Here is a 13,808-nt window from a genome sequence, read left to right as displayed (position 1 = left end):
GAGAGAGGCAGAGACACAGGCAGAGGGAGAAGAAGGCTCCATGCAGGGAGCCTGACGTGGGAGCCTGATGTGGGACTTGATCCCGGGTCTTCAGGGTCAGGCCTTGAACCGAAGGTGGTGCTAAACCGCTGAGCCACCCGGGCTGCCCCAAGTTTATCCTTTTCTGTAAATTTTCTTTATATTGCTCTGATCAAAAGAATAAACATTTAACTTTTATATTAAGTTACATCTGAACGGACCTGGAAAAACATCCATAGAATTTTAAGTGAAAGACATTAAGTTGCAAAGTGAAATTTTTCATTAAAAAATCTGGGGAAGAATGCACATTACATTATAATCTTAGATAGGATTGTTGAGGAAGGACAGAAAACCTCGTTTTTGAGTAAAAAATCCAATCCAATAATAAATCCTATACTTTAATAAAGTAAAAAAAAATAAATGAAAAATATTGCTAAAAAGTCACATGGGCCCTGTTTTAATTCCCTATGGCTGCTGTAACAAATCACCACAAACCTAGTGGCTTAAAGCCACACACATTTATTACCTTACAGTTCTGAGGTCAGAAGTACAAAATGGATCTCACTGAGCTTAAATCAAGCTGCTGTCAAGGCTGTATTCCTCCTCGGGGCTCCACAGGGGAGAATCTGTGTTCTTGCTCTTTCCAGCTCGCAGAGGCCCCTGGCATTCCTTGACTCAGGCCATTTTCAAGGTGGGCAAGGCTAGTCCAATCTTTCTTACATGGCATCATTCTGACAGTCTTTTTTCTCATTTTTTAATGACCCTCTTGATTACACTGAGCCCACCAAATAATCTAGGAGAATTTCCCTATTAGGATGTCAACTGATTAGCAGTCTTAATTCAACCCCCAACTTCAATTCCCTTTTGCCATGTATGGATACCTATGTGAAGACCCCAGAGGTCAGGACATGGACATTGGAGGACGACCAGTATTTGGTCTATCATAGAATGTCAGGGCAACGGCCACTCCTGGGATTACACAGGATGGTCCCAAGGTGAGCCAGAGGAGCTGGAACGCTGGTATCTGGAGAGGATGAATGTGGCTTTATAATCTCAAACTGACGGTATGTCTAGTTTTGCCTGAAGGAAAACCTGTTAAGTTAGTTTTGTGTCTGTGTTGAGCCTGGAAGCAAAGAGGACTCCCAATTGCTCAAACCCTTGATCTCCCCTCCCCCATTTAAAATTTCTAAGATGTATTTGCTGGCCCTATGTCGGCATCAGTGCTCTTGCTCTTTTGTGGAGTCCTTCATCCACCAACGGGATCACATTCCTAGGGGGAAAATATGTCACCGCAGTACTCCATGCTCCACATGCTTCCTGAGAAACTCCTAACGCTCCCAAGAACTCCTGCTGAAACGTCTCTCATCACTCTTCACTGACAAATGGTGTGAGTTAACAAGTTTTTGAGGTGTATATGCGTGACATGCACACAGACACACGCACACAAAATCTGCTCTTTAGGTTCAGGTAGGAAAAGAAACGGAGAATACAATTTGACTTGAAATACAAATCCTGGGCACCTGGGTGGCTCAGCGGTTGAGCATGTGCCTTTGGCTCAGGTCGTGATCCTGGGGTCCTGGGATCGAGTCCCGCATCATGCTCCCCACAGGGAGCCTTCTTGTCCCTCTGCCTATGTTTCTGGGTCTCTCATGAATAAATAAATAAAATCTTTTTTAAAAATGGGAGAGATTAATCATGAACAAGAGCGATCTACTTAGAGAAGTGGTATCTTCTAAGCCACTAAGCCAGAACTTAAGGATTTATCTTTGGCCTCCCAGTTCCAGATGTTTCACTCTTTAAAGTGGAGACAAAATACTGATTTGTTGCATTTCAGAGGGATGGGCAAAGTGTCAAGGCTGAGGTGGCTGTCCCACACGGGAGAGTCCCTCTTCAGCGAAGAACAGGGTGAGAGTCTCCTGCTTGGGAGGGCACTTCCTGTATAGGATCTACCTGGAATCAGGGAAAGCTGTGGGCTCATCACAGTATCTTAGCAAAGAGACTTTGCTAATTCACTTGCTCATTGATGTGCAGTTTTTCTCCAGTGTACTGTTTTTTTTTTTTTTAAATTTGGTTTAAAGGCGAGCTATATTAGAAACCAGGTGACAGCCTCCACAGTGGTTGATTCACAAGGAAATGATATCAAGACAGCAGGGGATGAAGAGGGTGGCTTAAGGAGTGGAAATTTTGCATGGCTTTGGGCATGTAAATCTAGGGAGAGGCAACTGAGAAACACATAATTACTGTGTCATTTTTAAGGCAACATAAAGAGCTTCTTTCATCCACATGGGGCTCTTTCTACAATGTGGGTGTGTGTTGGGCTGGGGGGATGAACAGGAAGCACCTGCGCACCTTTCTCCAAGTGGGCCCACTAGAACATTCCTGTTACCCCTGCCTCTCTCTCTTTCATTCCTCCCCCTCCCCCATTTGCCATGAGGAAAGAAGGGAAGAAACAAAGCCCAAATCAAACTACGCCTACCAAAAAGCCTTGCACAGTTAACATGTTTTTTTTTTTTTTAAGATTTTATTTATTCATTTGATAGGGGAGGGGAGAGAAAGAGAGATCGAGAGAGAGAGAGAGAGAGAGAGAGCAAGCACAAGCAGAGGGGAGCATCAGGCAGAGGGAGAGGGAGAAGCAGGCTCCCCACTGAGCAGGAAGTCCAATGTGGGGCTCGATTCCAGGATTCTGGGATCATGACCTGAGCCAAAGGCAGATGCTTAACCAACTAACCCACACAGGTGCCCTAGCATCTGTTATTTAAATATGCTTGCTGTCATGCTCCCTTCAGCAGCACATAAACTAAAATTGGAACGATATAGAGATGAGCATGGCACCCGTGTAAGGATGACAGGCAAATTTGCAAAAAGTTCCATATTTTTGTACGTTCCCTAACTGGAATTAAAATAAGAACTTAAATAAAAAAAATGCTATTGGTGGTGATGACATATCCTCAAAAGGTTATGTAATCTGCTTGTGAAATGCACAACAAAGAAAGGTTACATTTTTATTGGCAATGTTCTGTAAGTTGCACGCCTATTGGTTTTCCCCTGGCGCTCAGACTATCTAGCAACTTGTCCATCAACTTTAGAGTCCGAAGAAAGGGCCCATCAACTAAAAGAGACAAGAGTTTTATCCTGTTAAAGGATAGGAGAAGGTCAGCCCTAGTGACTTCCATAAAGCTTTAGTTCCCGAGTTAATGGCAAAAAAATCTTTAGCATTAGAAATTCACTGGTGCCGTGCTCTTTGCCAAATAAGATTTCACTCAAGGCTTATCTTTCCTATTTGTGTGTCCTTACTGTTGGGAATTTTAAGTTTGCACTACACTTATCCTGACTATAGGTCACAACTAGTTAAATGTCCTTCAGCAAGAAAGAACATATTGAGAAATCAGAAATCATTGCTCTGTTTACATTTCTATTATAAAAGTTAAATATTTGTTCTAAGACAAAGATTGTTACTTTCACTCACTCCTTTTAACGAAAGTCATTTAGTGAAGCTATTCCAAAGCCATGAGAACATGAAAATTCTTTTTTTTTCTTATTCTATTTTACAGAAGCAATCAGAATTCAATCCATGCTCTAACTTGCAGAGATCCCTAACAATACAGAATTCGCTTTCTTGGGTGTATTTTGTCTTTGTCGGACAATATTTAATGGATTTGTTAATTGTTCTTTTTTATTTTTTTAAGATTTTATTTATTTATTCATAAGAGACAGAGAGAGAGGCAGAGACACAGGCAGAGGGAGAAGCAGGCTCCCTGCGGGGAGCCCAATGTGGGACTCGATCCCAGGACCCCAGGATCACGACCTGAGCCTAAAGGCAGACGTTCAACCGTTCAACCGCTGAGGCACCCAGGCATCTGTGTTAATTGTTCTTTGGAGATCAAGAGGTAGCTGTGGGAGGCCAAATTGGAGGGAGGTGATGGGGAAAATAATTACTCAGGTGAGGAAGTCTGCAAACTTAGTTTGAAGGCCATAACTTGTTAACTAGATGACCTTGGGCAATAGATTAATCTGAATCACCTCTCTGATCTGTATGATATGAATTGCAGATGAATTGAAGGAGCAGTAACCGTGAACCCCTAACATGGAATAATTAGTATACTAATTAGGTCCTCAAAAGGACTTTGGAGTTAGACTGCCTGGATTCAAATTCCAGCTCAACTGCCTCATGCATTGTAAACTGGAGTAAGTTACTTGACCTCTCTGTGCATCACTTTGCCGTCTATACAATGTGGATGAAAATACTACCTACTTCATAGAGTCACAATGATTTCAATGAGTGGGATATAAAGAACCCATAGAAAGGACTACGTAAGAGTTAGTCATTATGCTGAGTGGTCTTAATATTGAAATTGGTTAATGATCATTCCACTAACAGAATAACTTGTCATACATCATGCTTAAATTTGAGCATTGAGACGGAGAAAAGAGAAACCTTTATGGATGACAACCCAAACCATATACAGCGACAGAGCTTACTGTTACCTCATTAATGTGACTTTATTACTTCATACTTTGCTGTCTTCACCTTAACTTGCTGTCTCAGCTAGACTCTTGCTCAATAAGATAATAGTTGCAAATAACTTTATTGCTCATTCTGGGAACTTCCTGAACGATACATTACTCCTCCAGACTCTGAATTCTTTGCCTTAAAAATCCTCACCTCATAGTCACCCATCCTAAATTATTACATCACCATCCTTACCTAATCCTAAGACTCTCCACTGAAAGGCCTTCCTGAAGCTAGAACTCGAATATCTCACAACAGCTTGGTTTCTCCTCCCCACCCAAAATTCTGTCAAGGTTGCTCTCTTTTACTGCAGTAAGAATAAACTCAGCTTTGTCTTATCAACAAATTGTCTTGGCGATCTTTATGGGGAGCCAGTATTCCACGTGGATTAGTGAACTGAACTCTGGAACTGGAATCAGAAGGTAGGAGTTGAAGTCACAGCTCTGCCACATGGACAAGTCACTAATTTTCAGATGCCTCTGCTGTAAAATGTACGTGTATAAAATATATCCGTATAGGTATAGAGTTTATACAAATGCTTATGTGGTAAAGAGTACTTAATAAATGTTTCTGACATTTCCCTTTCTTTTCTTTTTGGTTGCCTGCTGGGGAAGGGTAAGCCGGGTAAATGACTATACTGCTAGTCTGCTCAAGCCATCACTTTTTGGTAAACCCTTGTCGGCCCCTATAAGCCACATTATAAATACAGCCAGTGAAATCTGAAGAACATGGAAGATGAGGATATTCCTTCCTGCCTGAGACACCATTGTTTTCTTTCTTTCTTTTAAAAAAGATTGATTTCTTTTAGAGAGAGCACATATTAGTGGGAGGGGCAGAGGGAGAGGGAGAGAGAATCTCAAGTAGACTCAATGCTGAGTGTGGAGCCCGAGTAGGAGCTCAATCTCATGACCTGGGTCAAAACCAAGAGTCGGATGTTTAGCAGACTGAGCCACCCAGGTGCCCCACCATAGTTTTCTGAAGGGAATACACGTAGGATGCAGAGCATATATTAAACTGTATCTGAAAAAAAAATAAACTGTATCTGCAGAGAGGTAGTAGCTGATCCAAAACCCCATGGCTGGAGGGCTGAGGAGGACCAGCACTCAGCTCCTTTGTTTCTCAGAACCTTGTGGGCACATGTGAGCTGTGCTATACGGTCACCTCCCAGGCCTTCATCACTTTGTGCAATTCCTGTGCCAGTTATTGCTTCCTTGACTCTCAGGTTCAAATTTACCCTTTTTCACCTGCAGTGGGAAAATGGGTCAGAACCCTTTAAATTGTCCTCTGCTAGCTGCAGTGTCAAGCTTTGTAAGAGGTGTTTGAAGAGCCATTGCAGGAGGAAAGGATTTCACATCATGGTCTGATATGCTTGCTCAGCAGGCTCATTTAGATGCTGGGCTTCACTAGTGCCACTTCTTCAGCACACAGGTCCCACAGGGCACCGAAGCTGGCAGCATCCATCATCCAGAAGCTTCCCTTGGCACCCATCTTGAGTGGTTTTATAGCAGCGCGCCTCTTGTGACACACCTCCCTGTGAACAGCTTCCCAGGAACCCTAGAGGAACAGATTTTCTCCAGCAAGTTATCAGCGGATTTCCAGCAAATTCTGCTGCTGTGACACCACAATGACTTCTCTGTCATCCAGTTAGTCATGACCCTGACTTCTCCAAAAGATCTGGATTTCAGCTTTCAGGGAGAGGTAACTTCCTTGGGCACTCTATGTTGAGTCTAGGGGTTTTGAAGCCTCTGTATCTTCTATTCCTATCTTCTATAGAATTCTCTTTACCTTTTTATTTTATTTTTAAAAACATTTTATTTATTTAATCATGAGAGACACAGAGACATAGGCAGAAGGAGAAGCAGGCTCCCTGCAGGGAGCTCCATGTGGGACTCGATTCCAGGACCCTGGGATCATGACCTGAGCTAAAGGCAGACGCTCAACCACCGAGCCACCCAGGCGTCCCCTCTTTACCTTTTAAAAAAGTTTTTAAATTCCAGTTAACATACAGTGTAACATCAGTTTCAGATGTACAATATAGTGATGCGACACTTCCATAAAACCCCTGGTGCTCATCACGACAAGGGCACTCCGTAATCCTCATCATCTGTTTCACCCATCTCCCCACCCCCGTCCCCTCTAGTCTGTTTCTTGGTTTGCCTCTTTTTTTCCCCCTTCACTCATTTGTTTTGTTTCTTAAATTCCACCTATGAGTGAAATCATAAGGTATTTGTCTTTCTCTGACTTATTTTGCTTAGCATAATACTCTCTAGCTCCATCCACATCATTGCAACTGGCAAGATTTCATTCTTTTCGATGGCTAGGGGGAGGAGCAGAGGGAGAGAAAGAGAGAGAATCTTAAGCAGGCTCCTTGCCCAGCCCAGAATCCATTAAGGGGCTCCATCTCATTACCTGAAATCATGACCTGAGCTGAAATCAGGAGTCACTTAACTGACTGAGCCTCCTAGGTGCCCCTGATCATCTAAAGAATTTAAAGTCAGGGGCAGCCCCGGGGGCTCAGTGGTTGAGCGCCACCTTCAGTCCAGGGCCTGATCCTGGAGCCTCGGGATCGAGTCCTGCGTGGGGCTCCCTGCACATGGAGCCTGCTTCTACCTCTGCCTGTGTCTCTGCCTCTCTCTCTCTTTCTCTGTGTCTCTCATGAATAAATAAATAAAATCTAAAAAAAAGAATTTAAAGTCAAATACATCTTGTCTTCACAAAAATTTTCTTCCAGGGGCAGCCCGGGTGGCTCAGCGGTTTAGCACCTGCCTTTGGCCCAGGGTGTGATCCTGGAGACCAGGGATCGAGTCCCACGTCGGGCTCCCTGCATGGAGCCTGCTTCTCCCTCTGCCTGTGTCTTTCCTCTCTCTTTCTATCTGTCATGAATAAATAAATAAAATCTTAAAAAATTTTTTCTTCCATAGTTCTGTCTATAAAAGAAAGAGAAATCCATTTTCCTCTGTAATACGTGTTTGACTTTTATTTATTGAAAAGTAATACCCTTGTCTTATTACCTTAAAATTTTTTTGCCTTCTCTCACCCCAATTTATATTACAAACCATGCCACAGTATCTGATAGTAACTGGCCACAGTGATAGCAATCTCTTCCCTCAATGAAATGTGTGTGTTTGTTTGTCTTTTAAATTTTAAGTTTAAAATAACTTTAACTTCAAGGAACAAAACAGGTCAGGAACAAAATATATGTAGAAATAATTTATGAAATGAGGAATAATTAGCATCTCTAAAATTGCTTCCCCTTTCTGTACTAACCTCTCAGATGACTGAAGTTATTTTTACATTCCTTTAACCCACAAGGCAGCTGCCCTTTGACCATGTTTCTCATTCTGTTCAATACTTCTAAGTCTTTTGTAGTGTGATACCAAAGCACCAAATGTAACAGTGATCATCTATCTTTTAGAATACAGCAAGCAAGGGGTGCCTTGGTGGCTCAGTCAGTTGGGCATCTGACTTGTGGTTTCAACTCAGATCATGATCTCAGGGTCCTTGGATAAAGCCTGAGTCGAGTCTGCTTGTCTCCCTCTCCCTCTGTTCCTCCCCTTGCTTGTGCTCTCTCTCTCAAATAAATCTTTGTAAAAAGATACAGCAAGCTAATTTGCTACAGAAGAAAAAATAATTAAGTAGTTTTACTGAGCTGTAATTAACAGTGAACTTCACATATGTAAAGTGTACAATTTGATGACTTTTGATAGAAGTATACACATCACCACGATCAAGATAAAGAATATTTCACTGCCAAAAGCTTCTTCACATCCCTCCTGTACTTTTCATCCCCTTTACCCAAGCAACCACTGGTGTGTTTTTTTTTTGTTGTTGTTGCTCTTGATCAGTTTGCGTGTTTCAGAGTTTTATATATTATCTAAGTGGAATCATTCAGGAATGCTCATTTCCGTTTGGCTTTTTTAATACAGAAAAAGTATTTTGAGATTCATCCTTGTTGCTGTATGTACCACTAGCCCATTCTTCTTTATTGGTTTATTTTTTTAAGATTTTATTTTGGGGCACTTGGGTGGCTCAGTTGGTTAAGCATCTGCCTTCCGCTCAGGTAGTGATCTCAGGTTCCTGAGATCGAGTCCTGCATCGGACTCCCTGTTCATCAGGAAATCTTCTTCTCCCTCTCCCTCTGCTCCTGCTCTCTCCCTCTCTCAAATAAATAAAACCTTAAAAAAAGATTTTATTAAAAAAAGGATTTTATTTTTAAGTCATGTCCACACTCAACATGGGGCTAGAACTCAAGCCCGAGATCAAGAGTTGCATGTTCTATCCACTGAGTCAGCCAGATGCCCTGCTTTTCTTATTAATAGTATTCCACCTCATGATACATCATAATTGTTTAAGTTCATTCATTGATGCACATTTGGAATGTTTCTAGTATTTGATAATTACAGGTAAAGCGGCTATGGACATTTGCATACAAGTCATTGTGTGGAGGGCACCTGGGTGGCTAAGTGGTTAAGCGTCTGCCTTTGGCTCAGGGCGTGGTCCTAGGGTCCTGGGATCGAGTCCCCCATCGAGCTCCCGGCGGGGAGCCTGCTTCTCCCTCTGCTTATATCTGTGATTCTCTCTCTGTGTTTCTTATAAATAAGTAAAAAATTTAAAAAAGTCTTTGTTTGGATATAAGCTTTTATTTTTCTTTCATTGGGCAAGTAAGTAGAAGAGGAACAATTGAATCATAGGGCTGGCATATGTTTATTTGGTAAGTTGTTAACTTTTCTTTTTTCCTTTTTTAAAAAAGATTTTATTTATTTGACAGCGAGAGATTGAGAGAGAGAGCGCGCGCAAGCAGGGGGAGCAGCAGGCAGAGGGAGAAGCAGGCTCCCCACTGAGCAGGGAGCCTGACATGTGACTGGATCCTAGGATCCTGGGATCATGACCCGAGAGGAATGCTTAACCAACTGAGCCACCCCGGTGCTCCTACGCAGTGTTTTTTCTGATTTTAGTCTACAAGTATAACATATATTTGTCTGATTCTTTCATAGTTATTTTATATTTCTTGTGTCCCTATACATGATATTTTTATAATTTTAATTTCCAAGTTTTCATTGTTATCATATAGAAATGTAATTTCTTGCATATTGTACTCTGCAGCTTGCTAAACTCACTTATTATAGTACCTTTTGTGCAATTCCAGAGGATATTTTTTACAAAGAAAAGTATATTATTTGTGAATAAAGACAGTTTTATTCTTCCCTTCCAATTCTTCCCTTCCAATTCCTTTTGTTTCTCTTGTTTTCTTGCACTGGTTACAACCTCAAGTACAATTTTGAACAGAACTGTAAGAGGATCTATCGTTGCCTTATTCCTGATGTTAGAGAGAAAGCATTTAGTCTGTCATCATTTTGTATAAGGTTAGTTGCAATTTTTTCATAGATGTCTTTTATGAGGTTGTGAGTGTTCCCTTCTATTCCTAGTTTGTTGAGTCTTTACTGATTATTTTTTTAAAGATTTTATTTATTTACTCATGAGAGAGAGAGAGAGAGAGAGAGAGGCAGAAGGAGAAGCAGGCTCCATGCAGGGAGCCTGATGCAGGACTCGATCCTGGGACTCCAAGATCACTCCCCAGGCCAAAGGCAGGCACTAAACCGCTGAGCCACCCAGGGATCCCCTACTGATTACTCTTTTAAAAAGATTTTATTTGAGAGAGAGAGAAAGTGCACATGTGCATGAGTGGGGTGTGATGGGCAGAGGGAGAGGGAGTAGGGGGTGGAGGGTGAGGGGCAGGGGGAGAAGGAGAAGCACTCCCTGACTGAGCACGGAGCCCTATTTGGGGCTCTGTCCTAGGACCCTGAGATCATGACCTGAGCTGAAGTCAGACGCTTAACCGACGGAGCCACTCAGGTGCCCCTTTATGGATTACTTCTTTTTTTTAAGATTTTATTTATTTATTTGTGAGAGACATGTAGAAAGAGGCAGAGAGGGAGGCAGAGGGAGAAGCAGGCTCCCTGCAGGAAGCCTGATGAGAGACTTGATCCCAGGACCCTGGAGCCACGACCTGAGCCAAAGGCAGGCACTCAACCACTGAGCCACCCAGATGCCACTTTACTGATTACTTTTTAATATTAAACCAGCCTTGTATTCCTGAGTGAACCCAACTTGATCACGATGTATCCTTTTTATATGTTATTGGATTCAATATTCTGGGGCAATCATAAAGCTTACATAGAATGTTTCCTGTTTTTTGGGGATGATTGTCCTTCATTGCCTAACATCCAACGTTTTGAAAACTGTTGTTTCATAACTTTGTTCCTGTAAATCCAGACCCTGTTACTCCATCTTGGCTAGAAGCAGAAATCCAAAAGATGCATTATTAGCATAAACTCTAAAGGAATCATGACAGAAACTGTCTCTTTTAGATTGCAAGCCAAACAAGGTGTATGTTTCCATACTAAGTCACAGCAGAGACTCAGGAACAGAGTAAATGAAAAAAAAAATCCAAGGTTCAGGAGACATCTTTAGGTTTGAGGCAGCTAGACTTTGATGGCGTTGTTAACACTTTTATTTGAACAATAAGTTAAACATCTAAGGAAAGTAGAATAGCTCTTCTTTTGTGGGTATTATTTATATTTCTATATTAAAAGAAGATTGTTGGTGTTTGTACACACACATATACACAGGAATGGGGGAAACACGGTGAAAATAAATTAATACAAAAACTTGCTATTTGTGTACTTCATGCTGAAATCCTTTGAACTGAACCTAGACACTCCAAAAACGAAAATCAGTCAAGGGTGGTATTGTGTAGGTTAAAAGGCATTCACTATTCATAGAATTGCTCACCACTGAACTTCACCTTTAAGATAAGTGTACTTGTTACTGGTTGTTGTATAAGCTCAGGAATACTTCAGCTCTGAGAATATATTCCAACTACTCCAATCCTATTAAACTGCAAGGCAAAATTAAACCTCCCCAGCAAAAGTAGTGGTATCAGAAATATCTGGTGTTTATAAACAGAAGCTTGTGGGTGAAGACCAGATATCCCTAATTTGTTATCAATTTGTCTACATCGATAGACAAACTAGAGTGATCTAAAAGCTAGAACTTAATTATGTTGGCCTAATTTAGCTACATTGTGTCCTAGAGTATTTATTTTCTTTTCCTAGGAATTTCAGTTTAATTTCACTTTTCAATGATTTACTTATTAATTCATATAATGGTGCTTTTTAAAAAAGATTTTATTTATTTATTTATTCACAAGAGACACACAGAGAGAGGAAGAGACATAGGCAGAAGGAGAAGCAGGCTCCATGCAGAGAGCCCGACGTGGGATTCGATCCTGGATCCCAGGATCACGCCCTGAGCAAAAGGCAGATGCTCAACCTCTGAGCCACTCAGGCATCCCTATAATGGTGCTTTTAGAAAAGTCTTTTTTTTTTTTATTTTTATTTTTTTTATTTTATTTTATTTTATTTTATTTTATTTTATTTTATTTTATTTTTAGAAAAGTCTTGATATATGGTCTCAGGATCTGCATGAAGGCTCAGGCCCAGCAGGAAGAAGACATGGCTACAATAGCTTCCTCTAGACACATTCTTTTTATCTCTGCAGTAACTCACTTTTCACAAGGTGAACTGAGCTCCCTCTGAGAGGGGTGCGTAAACCCTTTATGCTTCAGTCACACTTGACTGTCATATTAGGCAAAGATGCAAGTGCAGGCTACAATCATAATTTTTTAAATCTTAAAATTTAATCTCTTTTGAAAAGAATGGAATCTCAGCCACTGGAGCACATTAATTAATACAACACTTTATACACATGACAGTCTGAGATCTTCTGGCTCACATTTTCCTTCAATGAACTTTCCATTTTTCCAAAATGTAATATTTATGAAGCAGCTAAATTTCTCTGCTCAAAACACCATTAGTAGAACGACAACACAGTTTAAAGACGTATTAACAAGATCATGTACTTTGAGTTCTGGTTTCAGATTGGCCTAAATTTAAATCTTGGCTTTATTACTTAAGAGCCATTTAAGTACCTCAGTTTCCTTGTTTGTTTAGTCTATTTTTCTCCCTTGAAGACCCATTTACCCATTGGAGAGAGGGAGGGAGGGAAAGAGTGCGTGATCAGGGGGGAGGGCAGAGGGAGGGGAGGGAGGGAGGAGAGAGAGAGAGAGAGAGAGGGAGAATATCAAGCAGATTCCCCATTAATCACAGAGCCCGATGTGGGGCTTGACCACACGACTCCAAGATCATGACCTGAGCAGAAAAAAAGAGTTAGCTGTTCAAATGACTCAGCCACCCAGGCGTCCCCTCATTTTTTTTAGTTTAAATGTATTTTATTTGTAGACAACATACTTGACATGTTTCTTTTTTCTTTTTTTTTAAATGCCTCCACTCCAAATAAATCAATGTTAAAATAAATGAAGAGCCCACGATGACCTCAGTCCCATTCATCAAAGTCCTGGTGTTATATGGATGAGGAACAGCAGCCAGTTATGACAACAGGTGATACATCCAAAGTAATAGCCAAATTCATTAACATTTTTCCATTTCTAAACCATCTTTAAAGAAAATCCTATATGGGGTCTCACCACCCTCAGAATAGTCCAGCAGAGCAGCCCTGCCATCTGGGTTCATGTTTTCATCAATAAAGGTTTTTGCAATTAGTGAGGATGTGCTTGGTTTGTTCTGTAGCCCGGGTCATGAAGGGTTTTACTCTTTCTGGCCTCTGTTCTTCAAGTTTGTCTTTGATTGATCTCGTGTAATCTTTGACATACTTTCTTGTAGGCTTCTGTTGTGCAGCTGGTTTCTGCAGGTGATGGTTCAGGACAGTATCTATACCACTGCTGACTGTACTTTCTGTAACCTTCACCCTCAGGGCCTTCTGTGGAGGCATTTCACCAATGAGTGAGGCATCGGTGTTACCCTCTGTTCTCCTGACCATCCTCTCCCCCACAGGCACAGCCCATATGTAATCTCCCAGATCTTGTAGATGTTGGATAACACCTCATCCTAGCTGATGAGGTCCCAGGAGATGATTGTGATGGTGGCTGGAGAAAGAGGATGGTGGTGCTTGCATAGCAGGAGCCCAGAGCTGAGACCAAGATGGGTGCAGCCAGAGCAGTGCTGAGAAGGGGGTGGAGAGGGTGAAAAAAAGCTCAATTTTCTCATTTAAAAAAATGAGATGTGACTAATATCTGACTTGGGAGACCATGGAAATGAATAAATGAGATAAACTATGTAAAGGGCTTAGTAGTGTGTCCAAACATGGCAAGTGCTTAAGAAATTGTATTTTTGCCTCAGATTAAAACCAAAATAGTGGGAAT

At 41.4% G+C, this 13,808-nt stretch overlaps 1 long non-coding RNA gene, 1 other non-coding gene and 1 pseudogene across 2 annotated transcripts; 2 read left to right on the top strand and 1 right to left on the bottom strand.

The window, feature by feature from the left end:
* The first annotated feature begins 2,791 nt into the window (after positions 1 to 2,791).
* On the top strand, positions 2,792 to 2,895 carry LOC112656029 (U6 spliceosomal RNA). Its single transcript, XR_003134050.3, has one exon. It is a non-coding gene; the product is annotated as a U6 spliceosomal RNA (small nuclear RNA).
* Positions 2,896 to 4,551: 1,656 nt separating this feature from the next.
* LOC112654696 (uncharacterized) lies at positions 4,552 to 7,635 on the top strand. Its single transcript, XR_003133242.3, has 3 exons — positions 4,552 to 5,019; positions 5,950 to 6,226; positions 7,260 to 7,635. It is a non-coding gene; the product is annotated as an uncharacterized LOC112654696 (long non-coding RNA).
* Positions 7,636 to 12,796: 5,161 nt separating this feature from the next.
* LOC112654694 (translationally-controlled tumor protein-like) lies at positions 12,797 to 13,441 on the bottom strand (annotated as a pseudogene).
* Between the last annotated feature and the right edge of the window lie 367 nt (positions 13,442 to 13,808).

The sequence above is a fragment of the Canis lupus genome, chromosome X (genome assembly GCF_003254725.2).
Source record: "Canis lupus dingo isolate Sandy chromosome X, ASM325472v2, whole genome shotgun sequence".
NCBI lineage: Eukaryota > Metazoa > Chordata > Mammalia > Carnivora > Canidae > Canis > Canis lupus.
The sequence above is the reverse complement of the archived record's forward strand: the minus strand, read 5'-3'. Positions and strand labels throughout refer to the sequence as shown.